Raw genomic sequence first — 21,546 nt, forward strand, 5'->3', positions numbered from 1 at the left:
TATTAGTGTTAGCATTATAATTCATCATCATTTAAAAGGATGTGTTTTTGTTCTTAAATTGGGGTTTGTACCCTTGGTAGACTCCTGTTATCTTGGACACTGCCTATCAGAACCCATTATTGAAATCCCATTCCATAGTCTCTCCCATGCACATCTAATATTATTTTTATTATTATTTATTTGTGAAGCGCCAACATATTCCGCAGAGCGGTAAAATGGAGACAGATTTATGTATATTACATAGTTATGTCAATGTTCCAAATTGACAAACGGGGTTCAGTTGATAATAAGTAGTTTATTGTACAGTATCATCATACTCGTTCAAAAGTCTACAAGACTTTCTCTGCTAGGGAGTGTCCAGGCAGCAACCTTTAATCATTTCATTTCCTTTGTTCAAAATGTGTTACTAGGCAGATTATGCAAACCACTCCTTAATTCTTAAACCAATCATCTTACAGCTCATTAAACCTGCTTAGAACTGGCCTCAAAACAGCTATGAATAGGTACCTGGTACTCACTATCACAAGAATATGGGCGTTACTTTAGGCACAGTCGTAAATCAACTTAGAAACTAAACTCTCCCATTCACACCACATACACATTCTCACTCACAAAATGGATACTAGACATAACTGACTTTACAAAATGGAAACTGAACATCACTTACTTTTCCTTCTCCAGAGACCCCCCAGTCAATTTCAGTAATATATCAACAGTATCTTCATTTCAGCAATATTATTTCGTCAGTCCCTCATCTTATACTTTTCGAAATCTTCAGTGAGAAATGTATAACTTTATTCTTGGCAAACACAGTATCCTTTCCTAGTAGAGGGTATTTCTTTATTGCAACCCTTTGTCCGGATCATCAATCTCTTGGAGTCTCACCCACTCCTTATCCATTCGCAGTTGTTTTACCCTCTCCTGGCAAGAATTTATTTGTTGTTGGATCACATCAGGAGGGTATTATTGTACAAGAGAGATTTCTGTTTGTTCTTCATATATATCTTCTTGGAGGTGCATGGAGAGAATGACTTTAACGGTTAGATTGGTGATCAATCCTTTAACGCAAAAGATAACAATAATTATTACAACAAACATCCATACACATATAATCAGCACCACACAAGTTTCGCTTCTAGTAATTTAAACCATGTGGCCAATCCCAAATTCCTGCTATAGAATACTTTTCAAAGAGTCTTCCAATTTAGACACTATTATTTTTATACCTAGTATATCATATATAATATTAGCCATTTTGTTAGGTACAGTACTTAGGTACAACATTCTTCTCCACCACTATACAAGCATCTCTGCTCTAATAATTACATTAGTTTTTAACTGTACCAAACTAAAAAATAAAATCTCCTGCACAATGCATAGTGTAATTACATTTGATATGCCTACATATATCATAGTCAAATTTGAGTACCTAGATTTGGGTAAGCTGAACAAACAACATTTTCCCACATTCTATCTCTCTGATCTTTCATTTGATATAAATATACAGTATATACACATAGCCCTTTTTCTGAACCCTCCCAAAGGAACTACTGGTCGCTGTACAACACCTGCGGCTCCAGGAGATCTGAGCCTCCGCTAGCTGGGAGCCTGGGGTAACACTCATACACTTACTTAGCGCAGCGCCTCCACTTACCCAGGATCCCCATGATGTGAGATTCCCCTGGGCAAGAAATACATACACACACATGTAATGCAAACAACTTTACTGTATTAACGATAATGCAGAGTAACCTTATCACTCTATAATGCAACATCTAACCTTAGCGGCCCAGCCACTCTCATCAGGAGTAACGTGTCCGTCCCCTCACCGCGTGCCCCATACACCGTGTCCATGTATGATACTATATGATATAGGCTCAGTCTTGTAACCACTCGCTCAGTGTTCCTACAAAGAGTTTAGCCTAAGGCGGGATCAGCGCCTGATGACCGGTGTTGGTGCACTTGATGATATAGTACCTGCCGAGCACTCCAGTGCTCGGATCTGCAACTGCTTCGCAAAGGATCCGTCGCGTTCCGGCTCCAGCATCCAGGATCCCCCGTCCGGGAAGACCCCACCAAGATGGTCTCTGCAGCCGCAATGAAGAGCTGCGCCCAACCTTCTGCACGGGTGCGCAGCGTCAATGTAGTCCCTATCTGACTCCGTGAACTAACGTGACACTCGCTGTACTATAGGCCGTCCCTACAGCACAGCAACCTTGGATGGCTTTAGGGGAAACTCCTAGGGGCCTACAGGGTAGCCTATCCTATGCAGGTGGATTACTGACCCCCTGCACCCACACTACCTCTCCCGTACCCACCCGGGTCCCCTCTGACTAACTCAGCCTAACCTCTGCAGCCATCACACTGCACACACACTCAACCTGCAGCAACCCACTGCACTCACTCGCTGTGCCTACTTGTCAGCGCTCACAGCACTACCAGCCATGACACCGACAAGACTGCACACTCACACACCTAAAGGCAGAGTCCCTAACCTATGGGCCCTCCCTCAGTACCTGCCCCCTACCCTGGTGGGGATTGGGGCCTGCCTGGGATCTGGGGAACTACCTTACCTGGTGTAGGAGCCACTTGCTCCCTACACCCTTCCTCCCCCTTCCTGCTCCCAGCTTCGACTGCCTGCTCCAAAGCCCGCGAAATGTATCTATATGCTCCTCCAGGGAATCCTGGGCCCTCATTGGCCACTATGAGGCACCTAATGCCTGCCTCCCTATGCCTCCTGGGAGTTGTAGTCCCGTGGAGGCTGCACCCACGATCGCTCGGCACCCTGCAAGGGGGCTTTCAGAGGAGGAAAATAGACTGGGGCTCCATTCTCCCCCTCGTAAAATCCCAACGACCTCGCTTGGGTAGCAACCATGCAATAGGGAGTTATATAATGAAAAATGCATTGCAAACGGCACATCACACACAACATGCATTTGTTCACCGGTACCCAACATACTTGCGTGGATACCCGTGGCCAGCTGAGTCTCAGAGTGGAGTGCCCCTAACTGATTGGGTGAGGGTATCCCACCTTGACTCCTGTGAGTCTTTTGGAGCTCAAGATCAGGTGTTACAGTCTCTACCACCAAACCATCGCCTCCCCCTCGCAGAAAAAATAGTAAGGGGTCCTGGGTATTGACCCTTGCCGGATCCTCCGGTTTCGTCTCGCGGGAGACAGGGAGGTTCAGTCTCTTGCCTCGGTCTACCACATGGCGAACAAAGCACTCCATCGTGCGCATGGAAGAGGCCACAACTACCCGTGCGGTCTCAGCACTGTCTTTGTCCGCTCCAGCAATCCCTTTAATGGTGACATCTTCTGTGGACAGCACAATGTCTTCGTGCAGGCCCGTGTCTTGAGAAGACAAAGCTTGGAGATTACTCGCGCATGGATAAGCGTCGCTCCTGGCCGCTGTACCGGATACCTTGATGAGGTCAAATTCGCTCCCTGGTCTGCAGAGATCTTCTAGGGGAGACACCTCCACCAGGACGCGATGACGAGGTGAGCCCATCGCCCAGGTGACCCTACCTTTGGAGCCACCAGGCTCCACGATCACTGGGGAGCTCACACCCGACACCCCTGGGGCAGTCAACTCACCCCTGTCATCGTTGGCAGGTACTGATCCCAAGCCTGGGACCGCTGGTACCATCATAGAAGGCCGGACTGGCCATAGTAGGGCACACGGGCCCACAGCAGGCTCTGTATTCGCCGAGATTGCTGGCTCGGTGACTTGGCAAGAGTGGTCCACCGGCAGGCGCATCACCACGAGTTGTTGATCGCTGGGATCACCAAAAGAGGATGGGGGAGTAGACACCTTACCCTGTGATTCCGGAATCTGCAGTTCTGGGCTCTGTGGTTCCTGCTCGGTAACCGGGTCTGGAATATCCCTTTGGACACACAGGCCCTCCACAACCTCCACAGCTGAGGTAGGTGGACTGGCAGTGGCTTGGGCCGGCAGGGTGGAGACATCAGGCATCTCTTTCTCCATGGGTTCCGCCATCAGAGGTTCTCGCTCTACCACTAGGACGTCCCCTTTGAGAGGGTCTGGAACCGTGTCTGCAACATGGATCTGGACACACGGGTCCCCTGAGGCCTCTGGAATTAGGACAGACAGGTTACCAGCATAACTCACTTTAGTAGAGAGGTCAGGCTCCTCCTCTTCTTTCTCGGCTGGGTCCGTAGGCTGGAGTATAATAGGCTTTAAGAAACATGCACCGCAGCAGTCACATTCGGGCTCCCACGCCAGTGCGCCTCTCGAACAGTCACAGGTGGGGGTAAAACACTGTATACACGGTTCTCCGTCCACCTCGGTTGTCTTGCAGTCTATCAGGAACTGGGCCGTGTCGACTCCCTTGGCACGGGCTTCCTGAATGCAGGGTGCCCCTAGCACAAAGCCATCTATTCCTGGCGCTTGCCAGGACACATACACATTAGGGTGTAACCCCTGGCAGTCTATCTCATTCTCGGGGGAAGAATAATCCATTTCCGCAACAGTGTCCTCCTCTTCCTCTGGAGGTTCTGTAGGCTGGGCAGTCTGGGTTTCAGGAACTGCGCCTCAGTCAGGACACTTGGGCTCTCGGGTTAATTCACCGACGGGGCAATCAGATTCGCTCAGGCAGCAGTGCATGCATTCTTCCCCATCTACCACTGTCGTCGTGAGCGCTACGGGTAACATAGGTGACCCGTCCGTCCATCCACCAGTCACCTTCCAGTCTCTTAACGCACTCGGGCATACTACCATTGGCAAGACTAAATGTGGGGGCCGTATGATTCTATACAGCCAGGGGTGTGTTTCTCTGCATCTCGTACTTTCCTTAGGGGGAACAGACATCGCTGATTGCTGCTCACTGTGCTCCCTCCTATTGTGGGGGCGGGGTTCGGGTTTTCCCGCCAGTCCTGGATAGATGTTTGCAACATTTTCCCGCGCGGGCGGAAAGTCAGTACATGGCCTCTTCCGCCTTGAGGGCTTCCTCATGGCGGAATCAAAAATAGCACAATTTAGAAAAAAAAATTACAGGGCACCCCAGGTCTAATATCTCAGCAGCGCCTCCAAATGTAGCCCTTTTTCTGAACCCTCCCAAAGGAACTACTGGTCGCTGTACAACACCTGCGGCTCCAGGAGATCTGAGCCTCCGCTAGCTGGGAGCCTGGGGTAACACTCATAAACTTACTTAGCGCAGCGCCTCCACTTACCCAGGATCCCCATGATGTGAGATTCCCTTGGGCAAGAAATACATACAAACACATGTAATGCAAACAACTTTACTGTATTAACGATAATGCAGAGTAACCTTATCACTCTATAATGCAACATATAACCTTAGTGGCCCAGCCACTCTCATCAGGAGTAACGTGTCCGTCCCCTCACTGCGTGCCCCATACACCGTGTCCATGTATGATACTATATGATATAGGCTCAGTCTTGTAACCACTCGCTCGGTGTTCCTACAAAGAGTTTAGCCTAAGGCGGGATCAGCGCCTGATGACCGGTGTTGGTGCACTTGATGATATAGTACCTGCCGAGCACTCCAGTGCTCGGATCTGCAACTGCTTCGCAAAGGATCCGTCGCATTCTGGCTCCAGCATCCAGGATCCCCCGTCCGGGAAGACCCCACCAAGATGGCCTCTGCAGCCGCAACGAAGAGCAACGCCCAACCTTCTGCACGGGTGTGCAGCGTCAATGGAGTCCCTATCTGACTCCGTGAACTAACGTGACACTTGCTGTACTATAGGCCATCCCTACAGCACAGCAACCTTGGATGGCTTTAGGGGAAACTCCTAGGGGCCTACAGGGTAGCCTATCCTATGCAGGTGGATCACTGACCCCCTGCACCCACACTACCTCTCCCGTACCCACCCGGGTCCCCTCTGACTAACTCAGCCTAACCTCTGCAGCCAACACACAGCACACACACTCAACCTGCAGCAACCCACTGCACTCACTCGCTGTGCCTACTTGTCAGCGCTCAGAGCACTACCAGCCATGACACCGACAAGACTGCACACTCACACCTAAGGGCAGAGTCCCTAACCTATGGGCCCTCCCTCAGTACCTGCCCCCTACCCTGGTGGGGATTGGGGCCTGCCTGGGATCTGGGGAACTACATTACCTGGTGTAGGAGCCACTTGCTCCCTACACCCTTCCTCCCCCTTCCTGCCCCCAGCTCCGACTGCCTGCTCCAAAGCCCACGAAATGTATCTATATGCTCCTCCAGGGAATTCATGGCCCTCATTGGCCACTATGAGGCACCTGGTGCCTACCTCCCTATGCCTCCTGGGAGTTGTAGTCCCATGGAGGCTGCTATAGCATTGGGGCCGCGTGCGCGCTTCTCCTGCGCATGCGCGAGTCTCTAAGGGCTGCCGCGACTCCCTGACTGTCCCTGCGCATGCGCGATCACTCATACGCTCGCACAACCTGTCATGGCGGCCCCTGCTAGCCGGGTGCGCCGCCAGGAAACTGAGCACTCCAAGCGCTCCCTGCACTGGCCCCCACCTTCGTGTTTTACCGGCGGGTCCGTCGCTGCCTCCGGCGGCACCCGCGATCGCTCGGCACCCTGCAAGGGGGCTCTCAGAGGAGGAAAATAGACCGGGGCTACATACATATCTTCTGAATACTGTACTATACTGAAAAATCTATCTAACTATAACTTATATAAAACCATTGCTAGTTCAGCTCTTCTATATAAATGTTTATAAACACATTAAATCGTGATATATACCTTAATATAGATATGAGTATATAGCTCACTCCTCCTACGCCACTTAAAAAAAAATATATATCGATATAACTAAATATAATATTAATACTAAGGGCCATCCTATATACTAAATCTAATAACACATTTCTCTCCTCTGCTATCTTCTAATATCCTAACACACATAGATATATCATAGATATATCAGAAACTGCCACAAGCTGAGAGACGTCCACTAACCCCTTCACCCCTGTGCGAAACTGTTACCCATATACCGTGCAATCATTATACCCTACCCCCTAGTATTCGTGTAATTATTGTCCCCCACCCCCTATTATTCACGCTTTGGCAATACTGAAATGTTCTTTCGTCATGCCAATAAAGCTGATTTGATTTGATTTATAATAGAATATTTAACCCTTTTCATCTCTATACCCCTTACATTTAGTTACCAGATAAAAAATAATAATACAAATAACCCTTAATAATAACCCAATCAGGATCCACTGATCTATTTAGTAATTTCCAGTCAGAATCCTAAACTATATGTTAGTATCTAAAATATAAAACATAAAATAATATAACGTTAGTATACAATAATTGAGCTATCATAAATATATAACAATGTAAAATTCTTATTCTTTTGATTCTTCAACCATAAAAACTGGTATAAATGTCTTTTAGTTCTTTTAAAGACTTGTGTAAATGTCTTTTGGTTCTTTAAAAAACTTGTTTATATTTCTTTTGGTTCTTTAAAAACGTGTGTAGATTTCTTTGATAGAAGAAACCACTTTACAATGTGTCACATGGAAGGTGAGCTTTGCATCTGTTGTAACAATACTCGGTACAGGCCCTTCCAGCTGGGCTGTAATACAGTGTTTTCTTTTAAAAATATAACCATCATCCAATCTGCAAACTCGAGTAGATACACTTTCATATTCTTGTATAGAAACTGTACAACTTTGACCTGTAACTTTAACCTGTGAATAGAGAGACTGCAACATTTTTTATTAGTTGCATACAATACTTGACAATTGTTTCATTACAAATAACATGGTCTTTAATAATTAGTTCCTTTGAACTACTGATACTTCCCGTAAGTGTCTCATAGGGAGATCATTTATATCTGAGTAGATAATATCTTATCTACAGTATGCCTAGGAATAAATTCCTGTAACATTTTCTTTACCACTTGTCTTTGCATCCGCATATACAGTAGACAGACATAGATCTTAACTCATCCTAAAAAACTTATCATAACCAATACATATCAAAAATACAAACTCCTGGGTAACGCAATACAATTGATCTATAGATTACCAAAAGGGCCTCATGGGCAAAAAATAATTTGTCTACACAGGCTTGATAGCTTTACCTATTTATATTATCTCCAGATATCTCCCTTCTCTTGTTCACATATAACCCATTTACTATGTGAACAGTATATAACATTAAAAACAATAGCCAGACCGGGAGACTATTGAGTCCTGTCCAAACATATATCATTATAAATAACCCTCCTTGCTAATCGGCTTTATAATACAAAAATTCTGTTTAATAGAGTCTTTAAAATTTGTATATGCAGCGATTTTAACAATAGCTACTGTTTATAATAAAAATAGGGAGACAAGAACACCCTTTTGACAGCACTCGTTGTAGTTGGGATGTAATCATGAATTATTTAATAAGCAATACTTTATTCATATAATATAAAATAAATGGTGAAGTATTCAAGGGATAGACAACTAACACTGGTGACACAACATATAAAACAAACTTAAAGTGCTCTATACAAAAACTGAGACATACAGTAAGGGAGAAAGGTAACACCCGACTGCTTATTAGCAGAAAGGGGAGTCACAAATAGTGTGGAAACAACCCCCTAGTCCAGCAATGAAAATAGTTAAAAAGCCTGTATAATCAAAACAGGTAACAAAAGGACTGACCATGGAATTAATTAGAAGTGTATGGCATATGAAAGTTAACACATGGATACACAGATGGTACAGACAAAATAATGTCAGATTGTATAATCAGTATTGCCAAAGTATCAGGGCCCGTGTGTGGGCATCCAACAAGCCAAAAATAAAATAGCAGCAAGGTGAAAATCTCCTGGTAGATGCAAATGCAAGAGTACTCCAAAAGTGGGTGAGTAACATGCATAAGAGCCCACAAAATGTGTTAAATGGCTCTGAGGCACGGATCGAGTCCGTATCAAGTTATAGCCTCCTAGTTAATATACAATGTTAACACACTAAAGATAATTAAATGGCAATAAAGATACTGTGGTGAAAACATAAACATATGCACACAGAGGGTGGGTTCGCAAGTGTGTCAAGCACACTGAATGCAACAGCTGCTATTCAAATACAATGTAGCACTCCAGAGGGAATAATTATACCACTCTATAGCAATCTCTTATTGCAGCGATGGTTATAATGCTTCAAAAACCATCGTCATGGCTAAAGAGGCAATGATTGCTAAGATTAGCTCAGTAAAAGTTATATAGCGTTAATTACAGCCATTAGTGCAGAGTATAGCAGTCAAATCAACATGATATTAAATTGCGAACAGACCGGCACTCAACAGTGCCTCTCACCCTCTGCCCTGCGTGTGAACGTTATAACATCATGACGTCAGTCCAGTAGCCGCCTCCCACCTGACGCACGTTTCGCTGAGGCGCTTTTTCAAAGGTGGTGACGTGGGGTGCTACGATGGAGATTTATATAGTGTGTGTAATCAATGATGCAGCGGAGGCAACTGAGTATAACCACATGTTTCTTTTACAGGTAATCAGCAGCCATGGAGAGAGAGGTGACTGAATGGGTGAATGAATGAGTATGGAAATAAAGATCTAAAACAAGCAATGTGTGATAGTATTAATTAAGAGCTGTGGAGGGTACTAGATGCTGAAACATAAATAAAATAAATAAAAATATATATGCATAAATGATACTAAAATCAGATGAAGACCAGGTGAGTAATGGTAATGGATCTAAAAGAAATAATTGGTGAAGGCATGTAGAAAAGGGAGGGAAAACAATGGTGATCTAAATGAAGGGAGAAAATAAAAAACCTTCGTTGATCCCTCTAGGCGCGAGAGTGCCCAAAACATAAATCCATTTGGACTCTTTTTGCAGTATGAGACAATTCCAGTCTCCCCCTCTTGGGCCAGGGGGTACACTCTCTATCCCCATAAAGCGGAGGTTGGTAATATCGCCATTATGCACATGGTGTATATGGTTAGCTAGGGGGGCGTCCAAATGGTTACGTATAGCTCCTAGATGTTCCAAAATACGCTGGCGAAACTCTCTTATTGTTTTGCCAACGTATTTTTTGGTGCCCTGACAAATGGCTTGATAGATCACGCCTTTGGTTCTACAGTTAATAGACTGCCTCACCTTGAAAGATTTCATGTTATTCCAATTGTGGAAGATGTTAGATGGGGAGATATGAGTACAGGATTTACAGCCCTGGCATTTAAAATTGCCAGTGGATCTATTTGTTAACCAGGTGGTGAGCACAGTTGGTCTGAGATGGCTGTGAACTAATTGATCTTTTACGTTCAGAGCTCTTCTGCTGAGCAGGGTAGGTGTGGATAGCAGGACTTCACTAAGATCAGGATCCTCAGTGAGGATGGACCAGTGTCTCTTAAGTATATTATTCATTTCAGACCACTGGTTGTTGAAGGTTACTACAAATCTGATGAGTTTAGAGTCCTGAACTTGTGTCCGATTAACGCTCAATAGAGAGTTCCTATCAGTGAATTTAGCTCTCCGATAGGCTCTCATGATAGACCGGTGGCTATAGCCTCTCTCCCTGAATCTATCTCTCATTTTCTCTGCTTTACTCTCAAAAGCTGATAGTGTGGAGCAATTTCTGCGAATCCTCAGAAATTGGCCAACAGGGATACCTTCCTTTAGTCGTTTGGGATGGTGGTTTTTATAACGCAAAAGACTGTTGGTAGCTGTCTTTTTTTGCGATTGACAGTTGTTTCCACTTTGTCATCGTTGCCTCTTGAAATTCTAAGATCTAGGAAGGTAATCTCCTGTGTGCCAATTTCATAGGTCAGATAAAGGTTAAATTCATTATTATTAAGTACCTTGACAAATTCAATAAATAATGCATTTGTCCCCTGCCACAGGACCAAGACATCATCGATATAGCGGACCCATAATGAGATATGTGTGGTGAATATCTCATTGGCTTCATGGAAAACCTCCTCCGCCTCCCACCATCCAAGATAGAGATTTGCATAGGTGGGGGCGCAGGTGGTCCCCATTGCCATACCTCTGAGTTGGTGATAGATAATACCATTAAAGGTAAAGTAATTGTGGGTCAGTATAAACCTCAGAAGATCTAGTACAAGTTGGTTATGTTTGGTAAATTCGCAGCTCCTACTTTTGAGGAAGTAGGATACAGCTTATATTCCTATTTGATGTGCAATAGAGGTATAGAGAGATTCCACATCGAGACTAATTAACAAGGTGTATTTTTGGCTTGTTGGATGCCCACACACGGGCCCTGATACTTTGCAATACTGATTATACAATCTAACATTATTTTGTCTGTACCATCTGTGTATCCATGTGTTAACTTTCATATGCCATACACTTCTAATTAATTCCATGGTCAGTCCTTTTGTTACCTGTTTTGATTATACAGGCTTTTTAACTATTTTCATTGCTGGACTAGGGGGTTGTTTCCTCACTATTTGTGACTCCCCTTTCTGCTAATAAGCAGTCGGGTGTTACCTTTCTCCCCTATGTCTCAGTTTATGTATAGAGCACTTTAAGTTTGTTTTATATGTTGTGTCACCAGTGTTAGTTGTCTATCCCTTGAATACTTCACCATTTATTTTATATTATATGAATAAAGTATTGCTTATTAAATAATTCATGATTACATCCCAACTACAATGAGTGCTGTCAAAAGGGTGTTCTTGTCTCCCAGTTCTCAACTACTCCTTATCCCCTTTTGCACCGTTGTTACTACATTCCATTATTTCTATTATGGGCTGATGCGAGAGTCACTTTCCCCCTCCCCTTTCCCTACATGTATAATAAAAATAGACAATAGAGAACCCTTTAGATTTAAAAATCCCAAACTTTAGATATAAAATTTGCGTTTAAAACCTCATACTGGAAAATATATAATTTGCCATCAACTTATCCTGCTGTATCACTCCGACAGGAACCATCAATATACCAAATAAACTCTGGATTTCTCAGAAATATATTCTTTAAAATGAGGAATTATAGATAAGGATTTCAAAATGGGACACCTTTGGAGAAAAAATAGTAAAAAATGATAAAATACATAACATATTCAATTAAACTTACAGTAGAAAAATTATTTTGTATAGAACTCCACACTAATTCTCTGTACGCCATTCTTTGCAAAGCACTGAGTACACTTCTGACAGTATACAAATAAAATACTCAGTATTACTCACTTTTATAACCATACATTTTATTTATACCTGGTGACACACTCTTTGTATCACTGCAACACCCTTAAAACATTATTCTTATGTATATTACATTATACTACATATTAATCCTAAACATTATACACTAAAACCATTCTATACTATAAAATAACATATCAAACATTATACTCCATAACATGCAATACCTCTATAAACAATCTGCTCAGAACAGAAAAAAAAAACCTTTGACCTACTGCACCGACACACTTTATTCGAGCAAATACCCGGTATGTACCTGGCAGATACCTGGAATGCGCCGCTCCTCACCTCTGACAAGCCCCGTTGCGTTTGCCTTCCCAGCCTGGGTTCATGCCTGGCTGACGGGCGGCTAATCTGTTAAATGATAATGATAAGGATTTAATAGGCTGCAATGCTTCGCGTGTCTACCAGATGGCATAAATTCATGAATTGTAATGCAGTATATATATATACTGTGCAGTATTGCAGCCAGTGGGAATAAAATGCTTAAATCCCTGCATGGAAAATACCTCAATGCACTCGGGCAGAAAACAGTCACAAACCTCAATACACCCGGGTATACCCGAATTCGTGGTACTAGCCAAGCTCGAATAAAGTGTGTCGCCAGTGTACTGTCTTAAGCAACTTAGGGACTCATGCAGTAAGCGGCGGAAAGGCACTTCTCGCCCGTTTCCCGCCAAAAATGCCTACCCCTATTCAGTAAAAGGCGAGAATAAAAAAACGCTAGTTTTTTTGGCGGTTTTTTTTTCTGCCAGTGGCGAGGCGAGAAGGCACTTTTCGCCTAAAATAGACACATTTCCGCCACGCTGTATTCTAGTAGTGGCGAGTAGCTTTGCGCCGCTATTCGCCACTCTAAAATGGCGTTTTTATGCCGAATCCAGAATGGCAAAAAAAGTTGGCTAGTTGATGGTGAGAGGCTGCTGATGATCGGCGGATCGGCACTTAGAAAAAATTCTGGCCTTTTTCCTGGCTGGGATTGATGCCGGGGGTCTCCTGAGCTGATACCATTAATACCAGCACCGGAGCCCCCCGGCATGCATCCGAGGCAGGAAAAATGCATTTAAAGGCCACTTCATTACCTTAGCGGCTAACCGCTAAGGCAATGAAGGGGTTAACCCACCGTGCCAGGTTTATTGTGGGTAGCGGGGGTGGGTGAAGGGGGTATTTGGCCCTTGTTGTTTGCTTAGGGCTTGCGGTCATGAAAGGGTTAAGCCCTCCCGCTACCCACCCGCAAGCCCTAAACAACCACTGTTGGGGTTAATACCCCCTTCACCCACCCCCCACCCCTACCCACAATTAAAAAAAACACACTACAGCCCCACACTAAATAAATATATCTAAATAAATAAATATATCTAAATAAATGAATATATCTAAATAAATATATATTACCCCAACAAACCCTATACCCCCCTAACATACACATATATGCACATCAATGATACTATAGGCCAGCAGGGGCCCTCGGGTGCTGCCTGCAGTACCAATTATGTGCCGCCCCCCCCCCCAAATTAATGTCAAAACACATACATACTGATAAATAAATAACCCCCCTAACCCCCCACAGTATAGTAATGGGCACAAATGAATAATAGTGAATGTGCCCATTTAAATACATAAAGGACAATAAATACATTAAATACATATTGCACTCACCCATGTCCGGCTGCCATGATGAAGGCCATCCTCATCTTCATCCTGTTCATGCCCCCTCTGATGCTGAAAAACAGACACAAGAATAAAAACATCCAATGTAATCCCTAACCCCTTAATCACCATAGCGGTTATTAACAGCTACAGTCATTAAGGGGTTAACCCACCCTCACCCACCCGTGAGGCCTAACCACCCTCACCCACTACCCACAAGGGAGGCCTATCCACATACCCTTGGTGCCAATACCCCCTCCCCCCACCCCCAGTACCCACAATAAAAACAATACACAGCCGCACATTAAACATCATTCTATTTATTAAATACATTACCCACCCCCTGTGCCCCCCCCCCCCATAAATACATTATTTATCCTTTTACATACAGGGTTCATACCCCAGCCCCACGCGAGTCCCCGGCGGGCTGGCGTGACACCTGACAGACCTACAGGGTACCAGCAACATGTTTCACACAGGTTCTGAAGGCCTGTTGGTGGGTCCCGCCAAGCGCCATGGCCCCCAGGTGGTCTCCTTGGGTCACCGTGGGCAACAATTGGGTCCCCACGGTAGGCCCACGGATGTCTGGGAGCCCCGGGTCAGACCCACAGGTGTCTGCGGGGCCTCGGATGGTTCTCACGGGGGTCTGGGGAACTCACGAGTGCTCACTACGGATCCGCGGTGCCCCCACGGATGTGGGACCACCTGTTCATCCCCGCACCTACGGGTCCACGGTGCCCCCACGGATGTGGGACCACCGGTTCTTCCCCGCAGACTACGGGTCCGCGGTGTCTCCAAGGAACAAACCCTGAATGTAAAAAAAATAAACCTGGCCTATACATTCAATACATACATCTCCTCCCCCCCCCCAACACCTACAGTACAATAATGTGCAAAATAACTATTATCCAGATAGGGATAATAGATCATTTGCCCATTATTAAATACATTAACTAGCATATTAAAATAAATAAAGTACTACTGACCTCACCAATAAGAAGCCCCCGTCGCCAGCAACATCCTTGTCTTTCGTTGCCCACAAAATACATAGCCAATACATAGCCAATACATTGCAATTACATTCAGATATCAATTAACCCCTTAAACACCTTATCGGATAATAACCTAAAAGGTAATTAAGGGGTTAAGCCACACTGGCCCGATACCCACCCTTCAACCATTCATTTGTACAGTGGCTTCATCATGCAACTATATATATATATATATATATATATATATACACACACCCACACACACGATGAACCAATATACAAATACATGTAGAAGGGTTATCAAAAATATGCTGTACTACAAATACCACTTCTCCATACAGACACACTACAATAAAATCAATTTCCTTTAATAATACAATCTGATCTTCCAATCAAAATCCTCAAATGCCAATCAAAAGCCACAAATGCCACTGAAAACATTGCATTTACATTGTATACATGATGCATACAATCTATGCACCATATACATTCCGCAAATTAATGTCAACAATAACATATTCCAAACAAAATACCAATACATCCAAACAAGTATACTATTTAAACCAATCCAGTAACCATCAATCAATTTGCAGACATTAATTACATCCCCAAACAATTAAAATAGCATCCATACCAATTACACAATTAACTATAGCAACCGTTAAAGAGAACAAGTTACCATCGTACAAAATAGGACACCAAAAAATAAAATATACAAAAGCAAGCCTCACCCTAACCTAAAGTACACCATACAAATGCAAAAATTACATCTATCTAATTTTAAAATACATGACACACACATTTATGCATAGCAGCATATCCAAAATATTTTAAAACACAGCAATTCAAGCTTTTAAAACAACATAATTTCTTACCCTGTATGTATATATCGATCTAGACATACATACAGTGGCGACATGTTTTATTCTTCGTTGGCTAATTCCGCAAGCCGGGAGATTTCCCATCTTGCTAGGCAAATCCCCTCGGCGTGCCGCGCGTCACCGATGCGCGGTCACGCTTCATCCGGTGTCTGCGCCCCATGCACGCGTGCCCAGGGCTCCCCGAGGGAGCCCTGTTGTCCCGCGATGTGGGGGACGGCGGTGGGGGGTTCCGGGGGACCCGGCGGACCCGAGAGGGGAGGGGGAAGCTCCGATCGGAGGACTGCTCCTCCGAGGCTTCGGCGCGCGCACGGGACACCCCGGCGCGCGCCCGGTTACTGCCGGAAGAGAGCCGCAGATAGAAAAAAGAAGAATACAGATGAAGATGGATTACAAATAGCAGACCCGTGGATTGTTTTGGATTTTTATTTTAATGTTTATTATTTTATGGTTTTTTATTTTATGGGTTCCTGTGCGTGGTGGATTGGTTCGAGAGTAAGCTGTTCAACGGGAGTCGGTGAGTGGGTCAAGTAATGGTAAGTGAACTAAAGAAATGTATTTTATTTAACTTGTTCTTTTTTTTAAAGCTTTTTTACACTGGCGACACACTTTATTCGAGTTTGGCTAGTCCCACGAATTCGGGTATACCCGGGTGTATTGAGGTTTGTGACTGTTTTCTGCCCGAGTGCATTGCGTTATTTTCCAGGCAGGGATTGAAGCATTTTATTCCCGCTGGCTGCAATACTGCACAGTATATGTATATATACTGCATTACAATTCATGAATTTATGCCATCTGGTAGACACGCGAAGCATTGCAGCCTATTAAATCCTAATCATTATCATTTAACAGATCAGCCGCCCGTCAGCCAGGCATGAACCCAGGCTGGAATATGGAAAATAGCTGAAGCGCTCAAATGCAGGTATATCTCAAAATGATAATAAGCCAGACCACTGTACCAGGGTACTAACAATTGATATAGTACCTATTGTGTCATATAATGGGTACTATCCTCCTGAAGACAGGTGGTGTGTGGTGCAACCCACTCACCATCAGTCTCATTGGCAGGTTCCCCTGAAAATATGCAAATACTCACATCCTGGTAGGGCAGGCAGGCAGGCTGTGCAGCTACTCAATGCAATACAGGGAAAAGGGAGACCAAAAAGCGCACCAGCACAAACGGAGCAGGAAGAACCCAAGACAAAAAAATGATTAAAAGGGCACTTTAATGTGGCAAAAGACCCATCCAATGCATTTCGAACGTCGCAGCGTTCTTTTTCAAGGCTGCGACGTTCGAAATTCATTGGATGGGTCTTTTGCCACATTAAAGTGCTCTTTTAATCATTTTTTTGTCTTGGGTTCTTCCTGCTCCATTTGTGCTGGTGCGCTTTTTGGTCTCCCTTTTCCATGAACCCAGGCTGGGAAGGCAAACGCAACGGGGCTTGTCAGAGGTGAGGAGCGGCGCATTCCAGGTATCTGCCAGGTACATACTGGGTGTTTGCTCGAATAAAGTGTGTCGGTGCAGTACATGTGTATTTATTTATTTTTGGTATATCATTTCTTGCCACTGTATGTATGTATGTATGTCTAGATCGATATATACATACGTACAGGGTAAGAAATGATGTTCTTTTAAAAGCTTGATTTGCTGTGTTTTAAAATATTTTGGATATGCTGCTATGCATAAATGTGTGTGTCATGCATTTTAAAATTAGATAGATGTAATTTTTGCATTTGTATGGTGTACTTTAGGTTAGGTTGAGGCGTGCTTTTGTATATTTTATTTTTTGGTGTCCTATTTTGTACGATGGTAACTTGTTCTCTTTAACGGTTGCTATAGTTAATTGTGTAATTGGTATGGATGCTATTTTAATTGTTTGGGGATGTAATTAATGTCTGCAAATTGATTGATGGTTACTGGATTGGTTTAAATAGTATACTTGTTTGGATGTATTGTTATTTTGTTTGGAATATGTTATTGTTAACATTCATTTGCAGAATGTATATGGTGCATAGATTGTATGCATCATGTATACAATGTAAATGCAATGTTTTCAGTGGTATTTGTGGCTTTTGATTGGCATTTGAGGATTTTGATTGGTAGATCAGATTGGATTATTAAAGGAAATTGATTTTATTGTAGTGTGTCTGTATGGAGAAGTGGTATTTGTAGTACAGCATGTTTTTGATAACCCTTCTACATTTATTTGTATATTGGTTCATCGTGTGTGTGTATATATATATATGTATATGTACAGTATATATATATATATACAGTGCTCGACAAACCCGGTCGCCAGCACGCCAGCTGCGATTAGATATTGGCTCTTGGCCAGTAACCTTTCCCCTGCTCTGCAAAAAAAAAATCCCCTGCTCAAGAAAAAAAAAAAAATTGAAAAAAAAAAAATCGTAGCTGATTGGCTGTGACGCGGGATGGAGTTGCCAGGACTTCAAACCGCCCTTTGTGCACGGGTAAGTAATTGGGTGGGGGGCAGTGAGTGCGTGCATGCGCGTCTGCTGCTCCTCCCCTTCCTCCTCCTCCTCATATCCTCCTGTATAATTGTGTCAGCTCCTATAATTTACAATTTAAGGATCCGGTCATGGAGGAGTTTGAACAGATGCTTCAGGTGGGGGGAATATAATACACATTAAATATTTATATACAGTATACACTGATACATCCCCCCCTCCGGTGTTCCCGCTGCCCGCGCGGGTCGGAACATACTGCAAAAGCCGGGGTGTTTCCCTCCCCCACCGTCCGGTGCCCGCGCGGGTCACATACTGTAGTAGCCAGGGTGTTTCTCTCCTCCCCCCTCCTTCCAGTGTTCCCGCTGCCCGCGCGGGTCATATACTGAGGTAGCGGGCTGTTTCTCCCCCCCCTCCCCTCCGGTGTTCCCGCTGCTCGCGCGGGTCACATCCTGAGGTAGCGGGGTGTTTCTCCCCCCCCTCCCCTCCGGTGTTCCCGCTGCTCGCGCGGGTCACATACTGAGGTAGCGGGCTGTTTCTCCCCCCCCCTCCCCTCCGGTGTTCCCCCTGCTCGCGCGGGTCACATACTGAGGTAGCGGGCTGTTTCTCCCCCCCCCTCCCCTCCGATGTTCCTGCTGCTCGCGCGGGTCACATACTGAGGTAGCGGGCTGTTTCTCCCCCCCCCTCCCCTCCCCTCCGGTGTTCCCCCTGCTCGCGCGGGTCACATACTGAGGTAGCGGGGTGTTTCTCCCCCCCCTCCCCTCCGGTGTTCCCGCTGCCCATGCGGGTCTGAAGATATTGCAGTTGCCGGTGTTTCTCTCCCCTCGGTGCTCCCGCTGCTGGCGCGGGGCGGGAGGAAGTAGCGGGGTGTTTCTCTCTCTACCCCCCCCCTCTCCCCTCCGGCGCATGTCCCTTCCCGTGTGTGTGTGTGTGTGTGTGTACGGGTATGAGAGTTTGAGTGTGTGTGTGTGTGTGTGTGTATGGGAGAGAGAGATATTGTGTGTGTGTGTGTGTGTGTGTGTGTGTGTGTGTGTGCAGGACACAGAGGTAACCCCCCAGTCAGTCACCCCCACCCAGTCAGTCACCCCCCCCACCCAGTCAGTCACCCCCCCACCCAGTCAGTCACCCCCCCCCCACCCAGTCAGTCATCCCACCCCCCAGTCAGTCAGTTACCCCCCCCCAGTTAGTTACCCCCCCAATCAGTTACCCCCCCAGTCAGTTACCCCCCGTCAGTCAGTTTCCCCCCCCCCGTCAGTCAGTTTTCCTCCCTCTCTGTCTCTCCCCCCTCTCTGTCTCTCACCCCTCTCTATCTCACCCCCCCTCTCTGTCTCTCCCCCCACCTCTCTATCTCTCCCCCCACCTCTCTGTCTCTCCCCCACCTCTCTGTCTCTCCCCCCACCTCTCTGTCTCTCCCCCCACCTCTCTGTCTCTCCCCCCACCTCTCTGTCTCTCCCCACCTCTCTGTCTCTCCACCCCCTCTCTCTCTCTCTGTCTCTCCCCTCTCTGTCTCTCCCCCTCTCCCCTCTCTGTCTCTCTGTCTCTCCCCTTTCTGTCTCTCCCCTCTCTGTCTCTCCCCCTCTCCCCTCTCTGTCTCTCTGTCTCTCCCCTTTCTGTCTCTCCCCTCTCTGTCTCTCCCCTCTCTGTCTCTCCCCTCTCTGTCTCTCCCCTCTCTGTCTCTCTGTCTCTCCCCTCTCTGTCTCTCGGTCTCTCGCCTCTCGGTCTCTCGCCTCTCGGTCTCTCGCCTCTCGGTCTCTCGCCTCTCTGTCTCTCGCCTCTCTGTCTCTCGCCTCTCTGTCTCTCCCCTCTCTGTCTCTCCCCTCTCTGTCTCTCCCCTCTCTGTCTCTCCCCTCTCTGTCTCTCCCCTCTCTGTCTCTCGCCTCTCTGTCTCTCGCCTCTCTGTCTCTCGCCTCTCTGTCTCTCGCCTCTCTGTCTCTCGCCTCTCTGTCTCTCGCCTCTCTGTCTCTCGCCTCTCTGTCTCTCCCCTCTCTGTCTCTCCCCTCTCTGTCTCTCCCCTCTCTGTCTCTCGCCTCTCTGTCTCTCCCCTCTCTGTCTCTCCCCTCTCTGTCTCTCCCCTCTCTGTCTCTCCCCTCTCTGTCTCTCCCCTCTCTGTCTCTCCCCTCTCTGTCTCTCCCCTCTCTGTCTCTCGCCTCTCTGTCTCTCTGTCTCTCCCCTCTCTGTCTCTCTGTCTCTCCCCTCTCTGTCTCTCTGTCTCTCCCCTCTCTGTCTCTCTGTCTCCCCCCTCTCTGTCTCTCCCCTCTGTCTCTCCCCTCTCTGTCTCTCTGTATCTCGCCTCTCTGTCTCTCGCCTCTCTGTCTCTCGCCTCTCTGTCTCTCGTCTCTCTGTCTCTCGCCTCTCTGTCTCTCGCCTCTCTGTCTCTCGCCTCTCTGTCTCTCGCCTCTCTGTCTCTCGCCTCTCTGTCTCTCGCCTCTCTGTCTCTCGCCTCTCTTTTTCTCGCCTCTCTGTCTCTCGCCTCTCTGTCTCTCGCCTCTCTGTCTCTCCCCTCTCTGTCTCTCCCCTCTCTGTCTCTCCCCTCTCTGTCTCTCCCCTCTCTGTCTCTCTGTCTCTCCCCTCTCTGTCTCTCTCTCTCTCGCTCTCTCCCCTCTCTGTCTCTCTCTCCCCTCTCTGTCTCTCTCTCTCTCGCTCTCTCTCCCTTCTCTGTCTCTTCGCTCTCCCTTCTCTGTCTCTTCGCTCTCCATTCTCTGTCTCTTCGCTCTCCCTTCTCTGTCTCTTCGCTCTCCCCTCTCTGTCTCTTCGCACTTCCCTCTCTGTCTCTTCGCTCTCCCCTCTCTGTGTCTTCGCTCTTCCCTCTCTGTCTCTTCGCTCTTCCCTCTCTCCCCTCTCTGTCTCTCTCCCCTCTCTGTCTCTCTCCCCTCTCTGTCTCTCTCTCCCCTCTCTGTCTCTCTCTCCCCTCTCTGTCTCTCTCTCCCCTCTCTGTCTCTCTCCCCTCTCTGTCTCTCTCACCCCTCTCTGTCTCTCTCTCACTCTCTGCCTCACACTCTCGATCTGGATATCTTATTTACCCTGTATATATTAACTGCCCTATACTACACCGAAATAACCTATACTGCTTTCTTCCAGATCTGACTCAATCTTCACACGGAATCCCCCCTAACCCAGAAGACAGGTATAACATTGCGGGAATGAGGGTACCTGGACATTGAAGAACTGCGGATCAGGTAAGATCCCATGCGGGATTGCTGCTTTAAATATTGTGAAGCGGGGGCATCCAGACACTGGTTAAGGGGTGCAGGAAACTAGTCATTCACATCTGGCTTTTTTTTCTAGATCCGACATTTACACACACACACACACACACACACACACACACACACACACACACACACACACACACACACACACACACACACACACACACACGTAACAAAGACTAATTGTAGTA

At 46.1% G+C, this 21,546-nt stretch overlaps 1 protein-coding gene across 8 annotated transcripts in view; it reads left to right on the forward strand.

The window, feature by feature from the left end:
* The window catches only part of TERT (telomerase reverse transcriptase), a 505,909-nt gene that overhangs the window by 314,158 nt on the left and 170,205 nt on the right, over positions 1-21,546 (forward strand). The window lies entirely within an intron of this gene.

Source organism: Ascaphus truei, chromosome 2 (genome assembly GCF_040206685.1).
Source record: "Ascaphus truei isolate aAscTru1 chromosome 2, aAscTru1.hap1, whole genome shotgun sequence".
Lineage (NCBI taxonomy): Eukaryota > Metazoa > Chordata > Amphibia > Anura > Ascaphidae > Ascaphus > Ascaphus truei.